Source organism: Melospiza melodia, chromosome 27 (assembly GCF_035770615.1).
Source record: "Melospiza melodia melodia isolate bMelMel2 chromosome 27, bMelMel2.pri, whole genome shotgun sequence".
Classification (NCBI taxonomy): domain Eukaryota; kingdom Metazoa; phylum Chordata; class Aves; order Passeriformes; family Passerellidae; genus Melospiza; species Melospiza melodia.
The window spans coordinates 6,206,968-6,228,299 of NC_086220.1; positions in this window are offsets into that span (position 1 = coordinate 6,206,968).

Here is a 21,332-nt window from a genome sequence, read left to right on the forward strand (position 1 = left end):
AACACGAACATACTCTCCAGATTCTGCTTATTTCTATCTTGACATTTTAATTTGATGTTCTGCCATGATGAACAATTTGCCTTAGAATTCTCCTGCCTTAAAATAAAGGCTGTACAAAAGTTTAAGACTTTATCTTTTGAGGGCATTGCTAGCTACATTATATTATGTGTTGCTTTGACCCTTGTCTTGGACATTCCCAGATGTCAATTTTAACTGGCAAATCATGACATTACTCTTGTGTTGCATCTAAGCCATTCTGTACCACAATGAAGAACATTTGCTTCTCAAGAAAAGAGAGAAACAAACGGATTTATACTTTCTCTAAAGAAAACTATTGCCGGACCTCTAAATATCCAAATCCAATACATTGCTCATACTTGATTTACAGCATTCCAAACACAGACTATTGAGGAAGTTAAACTTCAGTGGTCATACTCCTCCCTTTGTCTTCTATTCCTGTCTGGTGTCTCAAGTGTGTTATGTCAGAATATTCCCAGTAAGATGGGCCTCCCCACACTGCTGTGGATCTGGAATGGGATTGCAGGGTTTGATTGGGGCCTGAATCGAAGATGTCTATCTGCTTCTCAGAAATGGGTTTGCCCATGTCAGCCTCTTCCAATTAATAGAATTGGTCATAAATAGCTTAAAAGTGCTTTTAAAAAAATCAATATCTATTATGTTGGGGTTTGGGGTTTTTTTTTTTCTCCAGTTAATGGAGCCAAATCATGTCCTCTCTGTTTTTTACCTGAGCAGTGAACTCAGAGGGCTTTGCCTGAGTATACACTTCAGGCTTTTGCTCATTATTAGGATATGGTTTTAATTCTGTTTTAACACAAATTTTAGCTGCCCTATCCATATGACTTTCTGGTAGTTATACAGCTCTTACAGTGCTGAGCAGAACCCTGTAGTCCCAATAAGTATTGGCTTTTCAGTATTCATTGTAAAGGGGATGTAGTACAAGGAGATTAATTGGAATCATATTTCAAGTGCTCTCCATCTTGGAAGAAGGTAGTGTTCCCATATTGCACATGTTAGCTAGGAGAGGTGAGGTGCTAGTAAGGGCTGTGGGGGGACTGGGGGGGAAGTTAAACACCTCAGTTATAGTGGTTACAAAAGAGCTGAGAAACAAAAATGGTAAAATTGTCCTCCTCAAGAACTGTAAGGTTGCATCTTGTATTTACTTCTCCCCAAATCATCATTTCTACTAGTAGTTTTAGTAAATATGTGGAGTGAGCTATTAATTTTTATAATTGAAAATCATAACAGTTAAACTCAGTAGAAGTTTATGTTTACAAGATATACCAAGTTCTTTGATTTACATGGTTTATGGCTACTCAAATTCACCTTTTAAATTTGCAGCAGTACTTTTATTTAATCCATAGATAAGGTGTGCTACAGCTTACTTGAATAGTGGTGTGTGCTGAACTTGAAGAACTTAATGAAATGATGGAAAAAATTATCAAGCAAAGATACTGTAGTACAGTGGAAAACTACCATGCCTGACTCAAATGAAGAATTTCTCAGCACAATTTGGACATCTAGTTAAAAAATAAATTTAAATTTACTCTCGTGCATTTCTTTTGATTGTTTCTTCAATATAACTGAGCAAAAATCCTCTATAATATGTTGAAAATGGATTTCAACTTGCACACCAATATTCAGCTGTTATGGGTGTCCTGCTGGCATTGGAGGAGGAGCCATGAAATGGAGTTTTAATAATCATTTGATCACTCATTTATAGCAGTTGCTTAAATGTCTGTATTGATAAGGTGTTTGACTTAAGAAGCAAGTTACCAGATTCCTAGCAGTTCCAAAACTCGAGCAAAATACTTTACTGTGTTATTATATACTTAATTTCACTTTATTAACGACTTAGTTTACGAAACTCAACTTAAAATTCTACTATTGCATTCAACAGAGTTTGCATTTTTTTCAAAGTGTTTTCTAGCAATTGTTTATTTTTAAATCTCAGCTTCTGTAGTCTGATTATTAAAGAATGACAACTGCATTGCTTAAACCTTTCCAAAATAAACTCGAAGTAGAAGATCACCGCATGATTTTGGTGACTCTGTATAAAAACCTGACCATTTTTTGTCCCTTCTATGTTTGGACATTAAACCCATTTCTATAATTTGAACTCCACAGGAAAAAAAATACAGAGGGCACTCTTATTATAAGGCTAGGAGAGAAATAAATGTGAAGTGCTGAGCAAAAAGTCTTAAACCTCTCAAAAACGTTTAGTTCCAAGACCTAAAGACCCTACTGAATGAATGTATTTTCAGCAAGAATTAATTGTTATCTAAAAGTGCTGGTGGCCCATCCATAGAACAGCAAGGAGCTCTCCTAGAAATCTGTCATCAGCAATCTTTGATCATGCATGACTTGAGGTGGAGTATGTGTGTGATGAAGGATTGCTTGTAAGGTGGAGGTTGTCAGTGGAATTCTGTCATTCATGTGACCTCTGTGAGTAGCTCAGAGCCTTATAGAAAGAGTGTACCACGTTGTGTTCCTGTTTTTTCTAAAACAGCAACAAAAAGAAGTTAGAGCTTCTGTTAACTTAGAACTTGAATGAAGCTGTTGTAGTCTATTGGCTTAAATTGTCCTTTGAAACCCAGAGCAGTTTGGTTGAGCATGTATCAGTTGATAAAATGTGTAGAGTAGGGAGAAAAAAATCATTTGTACTGAAGGGAAAACATAAGAAATGATGAAAATAGTCAAGGTGGATCTGCGATACTTGGTTATTGATCAGGAACTTCTGAAATTTTAGAACAGGAGAATCCCTCTGAAGAAATGTTGTTTTAACAACTTGGAGGTTACCAGAAGCTCTGAAAGACAGTTCAGAATATATTTTCTGATGTCCAGAAATCTGCAAGTGTCAATTTTGTATTTTAACTCCTTCCTTTTACCTGACTATCAGGGAAGCGTGGTTGAGGCTGACCTGACATGTCATGATGTCGACTTGCTAGGTGGGGTTCGCAGGGGACATTAACCTTGGAGTTGTAGGTAAGAAAACTTTCTTTCTCATTTCCTTCAGTAAGATGAAAGGGTTGGTGTGGGAGGAGGGAGGATATGAGCTCCACAGACCTGAGCACTGGAATAGCTTTCAAAATCTGCCATTACCATGGAGAGATTGCAAATGTGGAAGGTAAAAGTTGAGGTTAAATCTGTCCATGTTCAAGAGAGGCATATGGTATAGGTTTTTGAAATTAATTTGAAAATAAAGATGACATGCACTTCAGAAGAAAGGTGGGTGCTCTTTTAGGAGTGCTGGAAGCATAAAACATTTTGAACATTTAAATTTTTCCTCTCTAATTAAATCCAGGTATGGGTTGGATATCTTTCCCCACCTGTGGAAAAGCAAAGAATTTGCAGCACACTTCTTCAAAGCTTAAGAATGCTGTTAGGAAAAATGTCCAAGTAGATCTCTGGAAAATAATAAAATTTTGCCTTGGAAATAACAAAACTGGCATATCATGAGTTTGAATCATTTATGTATTAAACATGATAATGCTTAGAAGTCATTAATCAAGAGAGAATGGCTTTTGTACCAAGGGACAGCTGTAGTTGATCCCATTATAAAATCCCACTGGATTTTAATATTCATCTCTTTTTGTGGAGGGCATATGTTGATTCTAGACAAACATAGCAAAAGCTGAAGAACAGGTTTGCAAATCAAATACTTGGACATGTTGAATTCTTCATGGCACCTGCTCATCTTGCACCTTTCCTCAGCCAGCAGACTTGTCTTTTCCTGCTTGTTCATGCAGTACTTGGAAAGGAGCAGAGGAGTTGGAAAAGCTTACTAGGCTAGAGGAGCATTCCAGGTGCAGTCATTGTTTACCATGGGACTGAATAGCATGCCAGTTGTGACAACATCTGCAGAAGAAATGTACCTGGTGAGTACAGGTATTTTGTAAGGAATTTTCAGAAATGAAGTATTTGTTTTGTTCCAGATAAACCTTACTTGGCATACCATGGCTTGAGAACAGTTATGATCACACAAAGTCATCAATGTTGTTTCACTTGAAGGATCATAAACAGAAAAAAGAGGATCTCTTAATTCTGGAGTTTCCAGTCTGCATGTCCCATAGATAGTGAGTGTAGTAGGATGTGTTGCACATGCTCAGGTGGTCTCTGGGAAAGGAAGCAGATGGCAGGGTCCTTACAGGAGAAAAAGCAACTGAGTGGATTGGCTTTTGCACATGTGGAATTTGAGATAGCTGGAAATAATGGGAATGGGACATGCTCCTTTCATAAAACATCAGTCTCTTATCAGTGAAGTTCATGAGTTTAAAACACAATGTCAGCAGCTATTTATGTAATCATAAGCTGCCAAATTGCATGAAAGGCAAAAAAATAAAAGGGGAGGGGGGATAAAAAGAATGAAAAGGAGACCAAATTCCAGTTCTACCCTCCTTGCTTCAGACACAAGCTTCACTTTTTTCCTTCTTTAGCACCAGTGAGTGTACAGTGTTCTCATTGGATTCTCCAGTTGAACTTCTGTAGAGCTTGTGTAAGTGTAGGATACACAGGTTTTTCTCTCTCTGTTTTTAAATCTTCACAGCAACCTGTGACAGGTGATTGTATTTGCATTTTAATTTCGAGGAATGAGTGTCCATTGTATCAGCACCTGTTCACATGTCATTATTCTTTCTGACATACCTTCAGACATTTCACATTTGGTGTGCAGAAGGTGCAAACCCAGCTGGAATTTCAGAGGAGATGTGGTGTAAACATTCATTTCATGATAGGAGAGGAATCTGATTCTGGAGAGCATTCAGCTGTCTTAGCAATGGATGCTTCTTTCTGTTCTGGAATTCCCTGCTGTGCTGCTTTAACTGCTGCAGGAAAAGAGAAACGAAATGCTGCATGGGCTAAAAGTCCTGTGATTAAAAATACTTGCAGTTCTTAAGAAAAGCCAAAACCAACCCAACAACCTTTACAAAAAACCCAAAGTCCCAAGCAAGGAAAGACAGCCCGGCTGTGCCCACAGCACCCTGGGGACTGGGCACCTTTTCCTTCTCTCCCTGGGAAGGGCAGAGGAGTTGCAGTAGAGTCCTTGCAGGTAGGTGGTCGCTGGTCCTGTTTGGGAAACACCCAATAATGCAGCAGTTCAGGAACAGCTGGATCATTTCTCAGTAAACTGAAATGAGTTATTGGCAGGGGTGGCCCTAATCTGACATCACATCTCTGGGGCCTCTCACCAAAGTTTGCTTTGTGCCACTCCAGGAAAAGAACTGTGAATTCTTTTTGCTTTCTCTTTTTGCTGGAATGGGCAATTTTCAGGTATTTTATAAATCTGCTCATGCTGCAGTAGGTGTTCTCTTCCCACCTTGGAAGTGTCCTTGGTGCAGTATCAGGAAGGTCAGAGTTGAAAGAGCTGTGCTGAGGGGTTCATAGGGCTCTTCTGGGAATCCAGAGATCTTGTACAGTGCTAAAAATTAGGCCAGGAGAATATTGCTCTAGCATTCAGAGTCAAGTTCAACAGGGTCAAAAACTGGAGGAGTGTAGATCATAAAAAGGTCCTTTAATAGCCAGATAGCTGAGCAGTAGCTCATAAATAAGGACAGTCATGCTTATCCCATTGTGCTTACTCCAGAAATTTGAGCAGCCACCTTTATTCTCCTGTTTCCAAATGGTTCTGGATTCAGTTTAAAATACAGCTTTAAAGATGACTCTTAACCACGACCATTTCTGTCAAATTTAGTTTTCTGCCCTGCCAGTTTTCTTCCATCTGTTATTTAAGGGTTCACTACAAAAATCCTATTAATGAATACCTAGTCAGTCTTTATGCCATTCATGTTGTTTTTGATTTCTGTACCTTTGATTTTCAAACTGCTGTACATTTGCAGGATGCCAATACATTGCATTACATCTAATAAGCAGTCTGTAGGTTTTTTGGGAGAACACTGCTGAGCTGAACACACAGGTCAGAGACAAAACTCAGTTTCAGGTTGAAGAGTGAATCTGTAGCAGTTCTGGTGAACTTGCCAGCAGGATTTCTCAGCTGCTTCTCATTCAGATCCTAAGTGATACTTGACCATCAAGCAGTTCTTGCCACTCTCATGCTGGACAAACCAGTGATTATGAGTAGAGACATTGAATTTAGGGTTCCATAGAAAAGAGGATGCTTAAATCCTTAATGGTAGCATTGTAGCTTCTCACTTCTACTCTTCCTTTCCTCTCCCATTGTTGGTTGGATGTTCACCTGTACTTTCTCCTTATGTAGAGAGAAAGAGGAGAAAAGCATTTCCTGCAGTGTCTTGGATGTGTTGAGCCAACAAGGTGCTGGTGCAGATGCAAAGCTCTGTTGCAAGGTTTGAGATTTTTTTGAGTGGACCTTGCTGTTTTTCATATGATTTTTTGATGTGGTATGTAAAGGTAAAAATACTGAAGGATTCTTCAAATTTCTTTGATATTATTCTTTACCTACCTGAAATATGAGAACTTGAGTTATTAATTTCATCAGCATTTTTAGATGATAGATGTTGCAGAGAACTGTAGGCATGCACTTAGGAGCTAATTTGCTCATAAAATCATTTTATGCCATAAACATTCATCATGTTTGTGAAGCATTAGAACATATATTTTCTTCAATGTTCTGGTAATCATTAAATCTTCTCTATGTTTCTTTCATGGCAGTTCACTGAAAATAAATGTGCTTTTTTCCCCTCTCCTTTTTTGCTTGACTGACACTTGGTTGTAAAGTTTTAGCTTTTTCTCTCATGTCAAATAGATGTTTTCTTTTATGTGCCTTAGGAGTGGGTTCAGAAGGGTTTGCAGTGTAGCATGTAAAATCTAAAGGTCACAAATTAAATCTATTTCACTGGCCAAAGTGGGATCTGTGCAGTGAAAGCTGCACCTTCCCCCCTGTGGGAGGCTGTGTGGCCAGAGAGGTGCCTCCACCAATGTAGGTCATCTCTTTTCTTTCTTTGTAAATAGCTTGAAAAATCCTTTTAGCAGCTAGGCTGAGATTTAAAATAGAAGCAGCTGAAGAGCATCAAATGTGTGGATGTATCAGTAGGAGCTGCTGAAATGAGATACAGATGTGCAACTATTTGAGTAGCTCTTTGTGATACTTCTGGTATGACATGTGTGCAGTGTGGGATGGGCAATGTTTGTTTACACATCTGGAAGAGCACTCATGTGGTTCTCACTGTTAATTGCTGTGATCAGCTCCACCCCTTGTTTGACTGACGAATAAGTAGTAATGGAAATTTGCATTTCAGGAATAGATGAAAAGCAGTGCTCTTCTGTTCCAGCAAAGTCTTGACTCTAGCATAAAGGTTTAGAGTCCGGTTTTGTGGGAATGATCATCCTGCTTCTCTATATTCTTAGAGGCAGCACTTCAAATGTTTTTTTCCTTTAACTTCAGTAATTTTCACTCAGTTGAACTTTCTATACTGATTCTCTGTTTTCTGTTCTCTAATTATCCAAAGGCCATATATTTGAGTTCTTGGGATTGAGGTGTGGTATCCTGACTTTCCATGAGGATTATTTCTTCAGGGTAGAACTTTTTGGCATTCTGAAGAAAATTGGTCTATTTTATGTTAGAATTGTCTTGTTTGAACTGTCAAGTGCAACTGAAAGCCTGGGTCTGCAGGTAGGATCTGAGCAGTTCCTACTGACACAGGCTATTTTAGTGTTGCTTTTATGTGAACAAAGGGTGCAAGTGAATTAGCTCAGAAAGTTTTCTACTCAATATTTCTACAGAATGATTGACCTTGGGGAAAAGAGGGGACATCAGACATTTAGGAAAGCAGTCAGTAGAGGCTAATGCATAAAATCCAAATCCAAAGTAACAACTTGCTTGTAGGCTGGGTAACCAGGAGAGGATCAGGAAGTGCTAACACTAAATAACATCTGTGCTGTCTTCTGTGGCTGTTTCAGTTTGAGCTTGAAATGCAGTGAAGTTGTGTGTGTGTTACATCTCTTTAACCATTGTGTATTTCTTACAAAGCCTCTAGTAATAAGTTAATTAATCCAGGACAGACCACAAGGATGCTTGGTGTAACTTTTTTTTAATTTAAAAATGCATGTTTTTCAGATACAGAGCTGGATCTGGCCATAGAGACTGTGAACTTTGCTCTTGATGTAACAGAAACATGGGGTACATAATTCACATTGATTCTGTATTGTCATGTACTGTGTTGGTGGGTGAAAATTAGATAATGATGCCTGAATTGATTAATCCTCTAGGCGTGGAGGAAGTGCAGTGTATAAACGTGTAAGAAGACAGGAGGAAGTGTGGGATTGGCAGAGCCAGGTGGATCTCAAGCAAAGCCAGACTCCTTTTTGATGCACAGAGCCTCTGCTTGTGTTAGCAAAACATTCTTCTCTGTTCCAAACTGAGACCGCAAAACCTTTAGTGAGAAAAAACCCCACAATCAGACTTTAATACCAAGAGCCTGAGAATGATTGCAGTTACTTACAGAGATAGGATTGCTTGATGAAAATTGAGATGTAAGTGTGATTAGATGTTCATTTGCTTGTTACACTCTTGAGTTCAGCCCTGTCATTAAAACAGTTCAGCCAGTGCAGGTGTCTCAGTGCTGCTGTAAGAAGATGGCTGCTGGCAGAATGAAAGGAGAAGAAAAAGTCTATGGCTGTGTAAATGCACTTTTTTTCCTCTATTAATTGTCTAAATAAGCTATTTTAGAAACTCTGGTTATTAACAGCAATCAGAAATCAGGCTCTGAAGAAGTTAAAACTCATTTTTATATCTTAGTACACGGGTGCCTGGACTCCTTTATCTACTAATAATGTTTTAGCTTCCATTCTCATCTCATAATCCCTGAAGAACATTCATGATGCCATATGAATTGAGTTGGTAAGTTACCTCTCCTTGTCTGTGTGGAGAAGTTTGATTGCTGAAAGGATTTCAGGACTTCATTTATGCTATCTGGTATTACAGCCTCTGCACACACACTAGGATACTAACGCTGTGGCACAGTATGAAATGAGTTGGAGCCTGGATATTCTTTAAAATTTACAAAAATCTAGCAAAACTGCAATTTCCCTGTAGGTGACTCTTGGCCTGTGGCAGTGCTCTGGGTTGTAGCCTGCAGGGCAAAGCTGCTCTTCACTGCTTGACTGATGTCTGGCAGAACAGGAAATGTGGAAAGGAATTACTAGAGCACAAGTACCAATCACATTCTGGATTTTTGGGCTGGTACCGTGCTCTTAAACTTGTTAGAATAATACCTGGAATAATCAATATATGCTCCACTACTTAAATCAAGTTTATTTTTAGCCCAGTGGTTTTTTAATTGAAACTGCTCAGGCAGAACTTGTTTTTGAAGTATTTATAATTGCCTCTGAGAAATTGCAGCTGAATGTGGGCTGAAGGAATTTGGGCATACCAGTAGATGGCTTCTCAGTGGCCCTTTGCAACACTACACTTGGGGAAAAATTAAAAAAACAAACAAAAAAACCTGGCAAGTAGAGAAGTTAGACAGAAAATTAAATGATTCCCTAGTTTCTTTTCAATATTTATTGTTACATTTTTGGAATATTTTTCCTTTTTTAGGTGTTTTCTACATCTCCTGGGCTTAGGCTTTGTCCCTCTCAATCTCTTACGGTTCATCATGCACCAGTAGCCAGCATGGTCAGAAGGTTTGGCTCATATTTACCTCACAGTTTAGGACTCCTTGCAAACATTTAAAAGGAAAAAAAAAAAAGAAACATATATTTCACATCTTCCTGGTTTTCTGTATTTTCAATTGAAGTGATTAGGAAGCTGGGTTTTAATGAGCTTTTAGTAGAGGTGAGATAGAGAAGTGTTTGTGTAACTGCTCATTATATTTTCCTGAAAACATCTTTTTGGGTATCACCTGACTCAGTGCCTTCTCAGGTACCTGCTGCTTTGCAAGGCTCAGGTGGAATATTTGTGAGACTGGCACAACAAGAGAGGCAGAGGAGGATAAAAATCAATTGTGTTCTCAGAAGTGGAGCTCAGTGCCTGCTTTTTCCACGTGTGATTTGGGTTGGGAGAAGAATTGAACCAAACAGTTCTGGTGTTTTATCCATTGGTACCTGGTGAAGAGCAGCACAGAGCTGCATGACCTGGCTGAAGGAGGGCAGCCCTTGGGAGCTGGGGACAGGTAAGGCTTGGTGCAGCTTTTCCTTGCTCAACCCTTGCTGTCTTTGTGCTTTACCTGTGTCTGCAGCCTCTCTCTCTTTGCTCACAAAGGTGTCAGGCCCCAAACACCTGCATCCTTTCCAGTTTCTCTTAGGGAACTTCCTGACCAAAATCCACCAAAATTGTAGCTTTGCCTGCAGCTTTTCAGCTTTTATATGTTTTGCCATGGAGGTCTGTGCTTGTCTGTGTTTCCACTTCATATGTGACCCTTTCTCTTTGGGCTTGGACCTTTTCCCCTTTTCATGATGGCTTTTCAAGGCTTGGTCTTCCAGCCTCCTACTTGGCTTACATTTACAATAAGTAAAATATTTTCAGTCCTTTTGTTGATTTTGGTAGGTTTTGTCCATGAATAGGACCTCCTGACATCATCAGAGTGCAGGGTATGTCTGAGGTATAGGTGATGTAGTAGGTGATGTTTGAGGTGGTGTTAGAGGTGATTCTGATTCTGTCTTTGAAAACCTTCCCATTCCATTGAGGTGTTCCATCTCTGTAGTGCTGCCTTCCTAACACTGCTGAGTTGAAGAGTTTCCATCTTCCAGAGGTAAGAGAAGGGATGAGATCAAGCCCTTTTTGGCTTTGTGGTTTTGCTCTGTTGTCTGAGCTCTTTCTGATACAAATTGTACATCTTGTGACCCAAGTTTTAGGTGCAGAAATCAGCTTGGTTTGAGTGAGCTGTAGAGCTTTATATCCACACACTGATGGCAGGACCCCATCAACCTTCACAGCTTCTTGGAACAGTTACTTGTTTGCATTCATTTGAGGAAAGTGATTTTCCTCTTGGTTCTGTGATCTCTGGTCTCTGGCCTGGATCATCAGCCTGGCTTAGCTTATACCTCCTGATCTCTTCAGGCTTCATTCATTTTTTAGAGAAATAGGATGATCAAATTTCTTGAATCTTAAAATCTCTAGTTTCTCTGGACTTGGCTGTTTTGTATTCATGGCTTTTGGCTGTTAGTCTTAGGAAATGCTCTTGGGAAGTGTGGTTGTGCTCTGCCTCCTGCAGTGGCACCTTGCTGGTGACACCTTGACAGGTATCATCTCTTACACTTGCATAAACAACACAAAACCTTGCAGCCTGCTTGTTCATCATTCATGTGAGCACATCAAAGTCATTTAGGACTTTAAATCCTTGCTTTTTCATAAAAAAAGTCAGCAAACACCAGTTAATGTCATCTGCTGCACAATGTTATGAATTGCCTGAGCAGATGTTAGTGAAATGACTGTTGCATTTTATTTCATCTGCAGGATGTTCAGGTTGATCCATCTCTGAACAGCTTCTCTCTCCTTAATGGCCAGTTTGGAAAAGATGATGATCTGTTCCACAATAGCTGGGATTTCTTTTTATTCTGCATGCTTAAGAGAAGCATCTAAAATATAGCAGGAGGAACAGAATTTAGAAGAAGAAAGCCTTACCACTAAAGTCGAGAAATGTGGATATTCATTACTTACCATGGACCAAATCTCCAAACTGTTATTCAGAAACTGAAGTGTAGAAACAGCTGAAATCAGCTCTGGCAGTGTGTCACATTTCCTGTAGTGAGCTGAAGCAGAGGCTCAGGTGAACATGACCTGCATTCTTGTTTCCAGATTCAGTCCTAAGTTTTAGCTACAGATAATTGATGCAAAGAGTTGCAGCTTATTTTGAAAAAAAAACCCAGTAAGGATCTTTCCAAGTCTGCCTCAGCAACTTGGGATATTTGGCGACATGTGAAATTGGTGATTTTGCTTCTTTTGGCATTATAGAGAGGCAGGAGGATGGTGTAACACCTGCTTATGCTCACTGCAGTTCTGTAAACAGTGTGTGTGAGAGTTGATTAACTATTTGCATATTGATATTACTACCTAGCACTCTCAAATTATTCACCACAAAAAGCCTTCCCTGAGATTGTGAATTCTATTTTATTCATGTTTGCTGCTTTTGTATCTGCTGAATGCCAGCTCCCTCTTTCCATGGAGTAGGATTGCAGGATCTGTGCTCTTTGTTTTAATAACTTTCTCCTCTTTGAAATGCCATTATTTCTGGTCTGTTTTTAGATGATGAAGGATAGACACTGTGATGGGCACTAAAGCATGGACTTGAAGTGTGCACTCTGGTGGCAGGTACTCCTATCTGATCCCCTGGTCTGGTGTGTCTGAGGAGGGCTTAGGTGCTGTGTGTCTTAGCTGTGGTTTTCTCCATTTATTAATTTCAGTGTTGATTGAAATGTTTGTCTTTATTTATAGTATATCCAACAGCTGTGTTGCAACAGAGAAGGTAAGTTTAGAGCTGGGGGTGAAGGGGTTGACAAGCTCTGGATAGTTAATCTGTTCTGTTTTTTTTTTTTTCTAATACAATCCTTAAAGTTTATAGACAGATGTTGGATGTTTTGAGTATTTTCTTGGAGTGTCCTGATGCTTAAGATCAGACAGAAAACCATTGTAAGCAAAATCAAAGAAATTTCTCATGAAGAAAAATTAATTCTGAATGTTGGTTTGGGAGCTGATGGGGAAACAAATGGGAAATTGTGATCTTGGACATTAGACAACTGCTAAAGCCAGTACAAAATGGCAAGAAACAGAGCATTTATTATATATTTTATGGGGTGGAGAAGACACTAATTTGAGAATTAGATTTTTAACCATTCTTGCAGTACTTATTTGTCCTTTAAGATACAGACACAGCAAATTCACCAGTTTGCTCAGTGAGATATTTTTCCTATTCATTTTCCTGATTGAGAATTACTGTTAATGTCACACTTGTTGCTAGAAGCTATTGAGCTGGTCATGCTCATTTTTCTCTGCTGAGCTCAGTGAGTTTTGCTCTCCACTCTGTGATGGAGGATTGCTGGTTGCTGTTAGCTGTGCTTTAAAGACAAGAATTCCTGGGTTTGGGCAAGTTTAGGATGTGTTTGTTCTAAAGCCTAATAAAAGCATTAGCTAATATATATCTCAGTTCTCTGATGTGGGTTATAAGGGACTGGCCTGTCAATACATCTGAATTATTTAATTAAATCTGGATCTCTTCCTTAGCTAACAAAGCAAACAGCCTCAGATATGCTTTGCTAGGCAGAATCATGTGTAGACAGCAAGGTTTTATTATCTGTGAGGAAAAATGCATTATAAGAACATGAAATCTAGATGACCTTGAAAGAAAACAAAGAAATAAAATTTTATGAGATACACTATATTAATTAATATTATTAATCCCAACTTGGATGTAGGAATTCCTTGGCAGTAATTTTAAGTGCCATTAAAGCTCTGTGTGCAATCTGTACTTCTGCAGGAAATGTGAAATATCCCAGGGATTGGCTGCCTACCTGAAGGACCCCAGTATCTGCCTTTGATGGCAAGTGACCTGAGCATTGCTGTGCCCATGGTAGCAGTTCAGGTGGGTGTGTTACCTGTATTTGCAGACTTTTCTTGTTCTCTGCATTGTACCAGAAGCTGCACGTGTCTTGTACAATCTGTTTGGCCCTCTTGTAATGTCTGGTTTTCCTAATAAACATCTTTTGAAGTCTTTGCTTTGTGGCTGATTTCCAAGGCTCCAAGTTCCCATGTGATAGGTACATCTTTCTCATGTATTCTTTGGATCATGCAGGGAGGAGAAGAGAAACTCATAACTGCTGCCTTTGAATAAAAAAAAAAACTTTATTTGAAGCTGCTGTGTCCACACAAGACCTTCACTAGTAGTTTCTCTGTTTTGAATATTTTCTTGGAGTGTCCTGATGCTTAAGATCAGAACAGGGTGGTGTGATGTTGCATTCAATCAAAATTCAGTGAATTTCTCCTATTATGGAAAAAGTTTATCCTGTGAATAACCAACAGAAAACCATTGTAAGCAAAATCAAAGAAATTTCTCATGGAGAAAAATTAATTCTGAATGTTGGTTTGGGAGATGATGGTGAAACAAATGGGAAATTGTGATCTTGGGCTTTTGTTCCTGTGAAGTGCCAAGTCCTGTGGGGAAACTTCAGCCCCATGAAGGTGAACTACCTTGTGCTTACATGAACACCAAGAGTTTGGCTTCATCCTGGCTTGCTGGTTTTTGATACAAAGGAGGACTGAGAAGAGAGTAGAATGCACCCAATGGTGTGTTTTCAGTATCCCTCCATTTGGTTCTTTCCAGGGAGGATGGAAGGTACCTTGTGTGCCCATGCAGATCTGGTTTCAAGAGGTGAAAATTTGTGTGCATGTGTGTATTGACTTCAAAATCCCTTTTTTTTTTTTTTTCTATGGCATGTCATGGAGATCAGTTTGGTTTTGTTTTTCAGTTCAGCTGGGCAGACATTACCAGAATCCCTCAGAAATACACTGTTTTTTCCTATGCTTAATCCTTTTTACATGCAGCATTGTACTAATCTTGCTGAATAGCAGGAATGTAGTTTCCTGACAACAGCTACTACAGAAGTGTAAATTAAGGAGCTGGCATGAGGTTATTTTGGAGACTTGGCCATGAAAACAGAATTAGAGTTAATCCTATAACGAATATGTTTGGCAACATAAAAAAAATCCAAAACCAAACACGTTTGGCAACTTAAAATCCAAAATTATGTTTGATTCAGCTCTAACCCTCCTCAGACAAACAAAATCTTCTCAAATGTCTCATTTGGGCCCATTGTGGTGTCAGTGCTGTGTGTGCAGTCCCTGGGCACAGGCCCTGGTGTGCCTGCTGGCAGGCAGCTTGCTCCCTGGGAACAGGGTGATGTGATGCTGCATTCAATCAAAATTCAGTGAATTTCTCCTATTATGGAAAAAGTTTATCCTGTGAACAACCAAGCAAATCACTTTCATGGGGAGAGAAGAGACAATTTTCAACTAGGACTGGCCTGAAGGAATCACTGGCTGCAGATGAGGAGCCATCCCCAGCCCTGCAAGTCCACCAGAACAGGAATAAACTTCTTTATGTTGTGTTTGATTGTGTGAATTCCTGCATTTTCCAAAGGCACCTGTGAATTGGAAATGAATCTGGTGTGTAAATTGTATTTGTGTGAGCCCCTCCTGCAGTGCTGCATCCCCCTCTGGGAGGTCCCAGCACAAGGAGGGCTGGAGCCCCCCTGTTCTGGGGCCATTCACCTGGAGAAGGTTTGGGGGACACCTCAGAGCCCCTTCCAGTGCCTAAAGGGGCTCCAGGAGAGCTAGAACTGAGTTACATTCTCAGTATTTTACTTTTATTTTGCCCCCAACAATTTAACTTGATCATTCATAGACAAAATTCCTCATGGTATGCCGTTCTTGTGTTTTAAAAATTCACAAGCAGCTCTTTACAGGTGATTTTATTGCCACCTGCTGGAGTTCAAATTAAAAGTCAGATTTTTAAAATATGTATTTTGTCTGCCTGAAATGCCCTTGGATGAGGGCAGGTGCATTAGAGATGTACTTAAAGAAATGCAGGTTAACCTGTCCCTTAGCAAAGCACTCATTGACTCATCTTGTTTGTAAAGATCAACTGAGAAAACAACTGAAGGCCAATATTTGAATTTTATCTTTATAAGGAAATCAGAAAAATTTGGCAGTAGACAGAATTGGAAGATGGCTTGCAAATGTTGGTGCTGTCAGCTGAGGTGGCAGATGTAGCCTGGAGTGGGAACATCACAGAGCCAGGACAGTGCTGGGAAACTGGAACCTCCAGCTCCAGAAATAAATGTTTCCACACAACTGCAGCAGCCTTGGTGATAATTTGGGGCATTTTTGCACTCCTGGGCCTGCCTTTCATCCAAGAGGAGCTTTGGAATGGAACTGGGCAACTCTGCAGTATAAATTTGTTACTAATCCTTTCTCCTGAGCTCTGCTGCTCTGAACTCCACTGGTCAGACCGTGCAGGAGCCAGCACTGCTGGCAGCCTGGGTCACTGGGAGTTGGCTGTGTCGGTGCTGATGATTTTTGGGTGGAAAATGTGTCTGGAAAGCAAACTCTAGCCAGGATCACTGCAAATTAGCTCCTTGTCCCATTGTGACCTGGGGTGTACCAGGAAAATGAGTGCAAAGTTTCCTTTGGCATGGGGGGCTTGGAGGAACCTGACCCACCTGCAACTGATGTAAATATTAAATTAAACTAAAGGACAGCAGGTCACAATGATTATTTTTGTGTTGATAATGTCATGAACTGTCAGTTGTGATCTAATTTAAACATGTGCCCTGTGATCACTCCCAGTGCTCCAAATATTTCTGCTTGGTTTCTGCCTTGGACTTCACTGTTTCCACCTCTGACTTCTGATGGTTTTTTCCTGTATTTTCTCTCTGTGCAGCTTCTTTTTGCTTTATGATGAACTGGATTTCCTACAGAGTCTTGCAAAACATGAAAAGGAATAAAATCTCTTTGGTCATGACTTCCCCAGAGCTTTACACACCTCAGGTTTTAGCAGGAGTTAGTAAACACATCCCTCAGGGACTGGGTTGGTTTGGATGAGGAGGGAGCACAGAGGAGGCCACAGAGATGCTGTGAGGGTTGGAGCATCTCTGCTGTGGAGATGGGCTGGGAGAGCTGGGGCTGTTCATCCTGGAGAAGGCTCCAGGGAGACCTCAGAGCCCCTTCCAGGAGAGCTGAGAGGGACTTGGGACCAGGCAGAATGGCTTCCCACTGCTGGAGAGCAGGGTTAGGTGGGATATTGGAGAGAAAATGTTCTCTGTGAGGGTGGGCAGGCCCTGGCACAGGGTGCCCAGAGAAGCTGTGGCTGCCCCTGGATCCCTGGAAGTGTCCAAGGCCAGGTTGGGCAGGGCTTGGAGCCACCTGGGAAGGTGTCGCTGCCCATGGAAAGGGCTTGGAGCAACCTGGGACAGTGGAAGGTGTCCCTGCCCATGGAGAAGGGTGGAATGAGATGGTCTTTAAGGTCCTTTCCAACCCAAACCATTCTGGATCGTTTGGGGTACAGGAGCTCTGGGGCTCTCCTGGATGAGGAAGGCTCTTGGAGATCTGGAGTGTGTTGTGCATTTTTAGGACAAATGCATAAAGCAGTAAAAACAAGGCCATGGCATTCTAGGGCACGTGCTGTGCTGCAGGGTGGGAATGGGACCACATCTGCTTTCCAGGGCTTGCCCTGCCTTGGCACAGCCTGCACCCTTCCTCCATGGCCTCCCCTTACTGGGAAAGAGCTTTTGGAGCTGGGGGTCACCGGCCCTGCTCAGGTGTCAGGACCCAGAACATCCCTCTGGCTGTCCTGGATGGCTCCAGCCCCTGCCAGGGGCTCAGAGACCCTGACACAGAGCCCAGGACACACTTGGCACTTTGATTATGACCCATGGAGCAAATTACCACCTTTATGTGAAGAATTACAAGTCAAGAGAGTTTAAGTAGAATAATAGTTAGTTTGTCACAGGGTGAAGAATAGATTTTTTTTTAGTTTTTAGAATGAGGACTCAGGGTCCCAAGACAGAAGAATTTGGGTGTGCCTTGTCCCTTTTCCTTCTTCCTAGCCTCCATGTTCTAAGTGATGGTGGCATTTTTAGATTATTTTAGAGTAGAAGCTCACTGTCTACCATAGGTGATAAGTATTGAGAAATTATTGTAAATAATGTACAGGTAGGTTTTAGTATAAAAAAAAACACCAGTGTGCCTCAACCCAACCTGCCAGACAGACCCCAGCAGGTCAGAGAAAGAATTTTATAGATAAGAAACAATAAACAACCTTGAGAACTCCCATCATCCCCTCTGTGAAACCACCCACATCCACGGGACAGCTCTTCCACCTGAGCATTGTCTGCTCTGAGGATCTGCCTCGTTATCTGTCTGCCAGGGCTGCTGTCATTGCCTCCCACATCATCTGAGTCCTGTCACTGAGCTCCCTCCTACATCAAACCTTGCAGAGCCTTCAAGGGAGGTCTTCACACTGAAATTCTGTGAAATCTGTGCCCTGGCTGGGAACCTACAGCTCTGCCTGCCTTTTGCTTTGGGGACTTCCAGTCTGGGGAATTCCTGGCTCCTTGCACCCCTGTGGGGCAGCAAGTGTCCCTGATCAGATTTGATGTCCTGAGGCCCCTTGAGTGCATTAAAAATGCTTGGGGATTCATGAATTAATTATGCAATTGCCTTCATCTTCCTTGTGCAGCGTGGGAATGGTTTCATGCCCCTGTGGGGGTTTGCTGCTTCCCAGCCCCTCATCCCCAGCTCACAGCTGGGCTCCCTTGAGCAGCCCTGGAGGAAATTCCTGCTGGGGCTGCTGCTCTGCCTTTTCCCTTTATTAATTGCTTATTAGCAGAAATAAGTGTTTTCCCAGTGGGTGGAAAGTATGGCCTCGGGCTGCAGCAGGCAGAGTGGCTGCTGTGGGACCTGCCCAGCCAGAAATGAATATATTCATCAGTGGATTTGATTGCTAAAGGCAGGGAGGCCCCTGCTCCAGGCAAAGCCCAGCTGGAGGCTGTGCCTGGAGAGCTGCCCAAGCCAGGCCCTGCAGGCAGGGAGCTCCTCTCCCAGTGTGCTCGCTTTCAGCTGGGCTGTATAAAATTTATATATAGGGGTTTTCTGTGGCTCACTGGGCTGGATGCTCTAATGTCCTTTTGTTTGTAGAAGAATGGGACATACTGTGTTCCTACAGGATGAACACAAGACCCAACTATCACCTCCTGAGCAGGGACATCCCTACAGGTGCTGGTCCAAATGCAGCCAGTGCTGACCCTGGCAGAGCAGCTTTCCTCAGAGGCTGGGCTGGGGACAGCTGTTCCGTCCTGCAGCTTTTGGAGGATTCTTTTTTCCTCTCCTGATGGAGGTGAATCCCTTTGCACATGGCTGTGGGAGGGCTTGGCAGTGCAGGAATGGCTCTGGGGTGCAGGGAGGGAATCACTGATGGGATAATGTGAGCAGTACCAATGCCTTTTCTGGGGAGATTTGTGCAGTGGAGATGCTGTGACCTGAACACACAACCCCAGTGCATGGCTGGAGGCAGGACATGGCTGTGTGTTCCACAGCCAGGCTGAGAGCTGCTGAAGAGATCCCATTTCACCTGGGATCTGACTGCTGGGCACATTCAGAAACCTCTGAATAGGACAAAAGGTGTCACAGACATATTTTATGAAAAATCCTTTTGTTAGGATCTTTTCTCCTGAGAAGCTGAGAGGCCTCAGAAACGAAATGTAAACATTGATTATCTGCTGCTGTGGAATGCAACAGGTGCATCTGTGCTTGGTCTCATGTGGTTGTTTTTAATTAATGGCCAGTCACAGTCCAGCTGTCCCAGACTCTCTGGTCAGTCACAAGATTTTATTATCATTCCTTTCAAGCCTTCTGATGAAATCCTTTCTTCTATTTTCCTAGTATAATTTTAATATATCATTTTCTTTTAATATAATATATATCATAAAATAATAAATCTGAAATACTTTCTTCTATTTTCCTAGTATAATTTTAATATATCGTTGTCTTTTAATATAATATATATCATAAAATAATAAATCAGCCTTCGGCAACATGGAGTCAAGAGTCTCATCTCTTCCCTCGTCCTGGGATCCCTGTGAACACCACCACAAAGAGGTAAAGGCAGGATCTGTGTGTCCCCTCAGAGATGTTTCATTGCAGCATGGCCTCTCCTTGGTATAAAAGCACAGGACCCTGCTCGTGCTCTCCTGGTTCTCCAGGGCAGAGGAGCCCCAGCCCTGTGCTGCCCTAGAACTTTTGGGTACAGGCTTGGAGGAAATCACACTCCTGCTTTGGGAGGTTTGTGTGAGACAGAGACATGTCCTGGTGGTCCCGTTCCTGAGGCTGCCTCAGGCTGCTGCCCCTGGGGTTGCTGCTGCTCTCCCAGGCATTGCCACTGAACACTGCTGTGGGGAGGAGAGGAGTGCAGCAGGCTGGACACAACAGCCTGAGTCCCACGTTTGTTATCCCTGTCAGAACTGCAGGACTGTCACAGCCATCACATGCCACAGGTGTTGTCCTGCTGTGACAAATTCATTTACCCAAGACAGTGGGGCTGGAGAAATACACCAGTCTTGGCTGGTTGGAAATCTTCACTGATTGTTTCTAGTGAGGGGAATGACTTGACAAACTCCCTAAGACACACATAGAGAAAAACCTCTGCAGCCTGCAGCTGCTGGCACTGCAGGGTGGCTGAGTGAGGAGCCACCAGGAAGCCACCTAATAGCACCTTGCACTGGCTAGAGCAGTGACAAGAGTCCTGGAGAGAGCATGAACCTGTCCTGGAGCTTGGGGACAGGACACCACTGCCCATCTTGGTGTCCTTGGTGGCTATCAGGATCAGCAACACCTCCTGCAAGAGTCCCTGGGTGCTCACAGCTTGTGGCAATCACCAACCCAGCTGTTCAGCTGCTCAAAGGTTGAGGAATTCAGCACAACAAGCCACTGCTTGGCTGCAGCTCTTTTCTCTCAGTTACTGGGTTTTGAATTCTCGTGGTAAATAAATATCAGGGGTGAGGCAGAGCTCAGCCTGGCTGCTGGGCTGTGCCAGCTGTAGGTCAGTGCTCATTGCAGGCATAACAGCCTGAAGTTTTGGTTTGTGGTATAATTTTTTCTTACTTAAAACAAAATTATACAGAGAAGCTGTAAAATAAAACAAGTGTTGTTCGTGTTCGTATTTTGTCTCTTGTTTTGACTGTCCAGGTGATCTGGGGTGAAGTGAAATCAGAACAGACGTGAGTTTGGGGGAGTTCCTGACGCAGGGTAGGATCTTAAAATATTTTCTGTGTAGTCCTGACATATTCTGCTGAAATGCTGTGGTATAGCATCCTGGGAAGGGTGGTACTGCATATCAGAGAGGAGGAATTTGATGATTTTCAAGTCTACAAGAATAGAAGTAGGACAAATGCAAATGTGCTGAGTGAAGGGATGGTCCCTTCACAGAGTGATTTTGCACCATCCCGGGTCTGGAATGTGACACCTTCCAAGAAGGCACTTCTGAAAACAATTATGAAATGCATTTGCCCACAAGGCTCCTGCTCCAGCCATCTTTGTGCTGGCACAGCTGCCTGATCTCACCTTTACAGAAACCCTTGGGAGCACTCTGGGGAGCTCATGGAAAGGTTTGGGGGGTCAATGTTGAGCAGCAGATGAGGAAGGGCTGCCTGAGCAGTGGGAGCAAACTGGGACTGTGGCCAGGGGGTGCAGGAGCTGCACAGATCCTGTCCCATGGAGCTGTGCCCTCCCACGGGCTGCTCCTGAGATGACAGCTTGGCAAACCATGGAAAAGGTGTAGGAATCGATGTGGAAAGCAGGAATCAGCAGAATGAAGCATGAAGAAGCCATTCCCTGTCCTGTAGCTGCTGTGTGC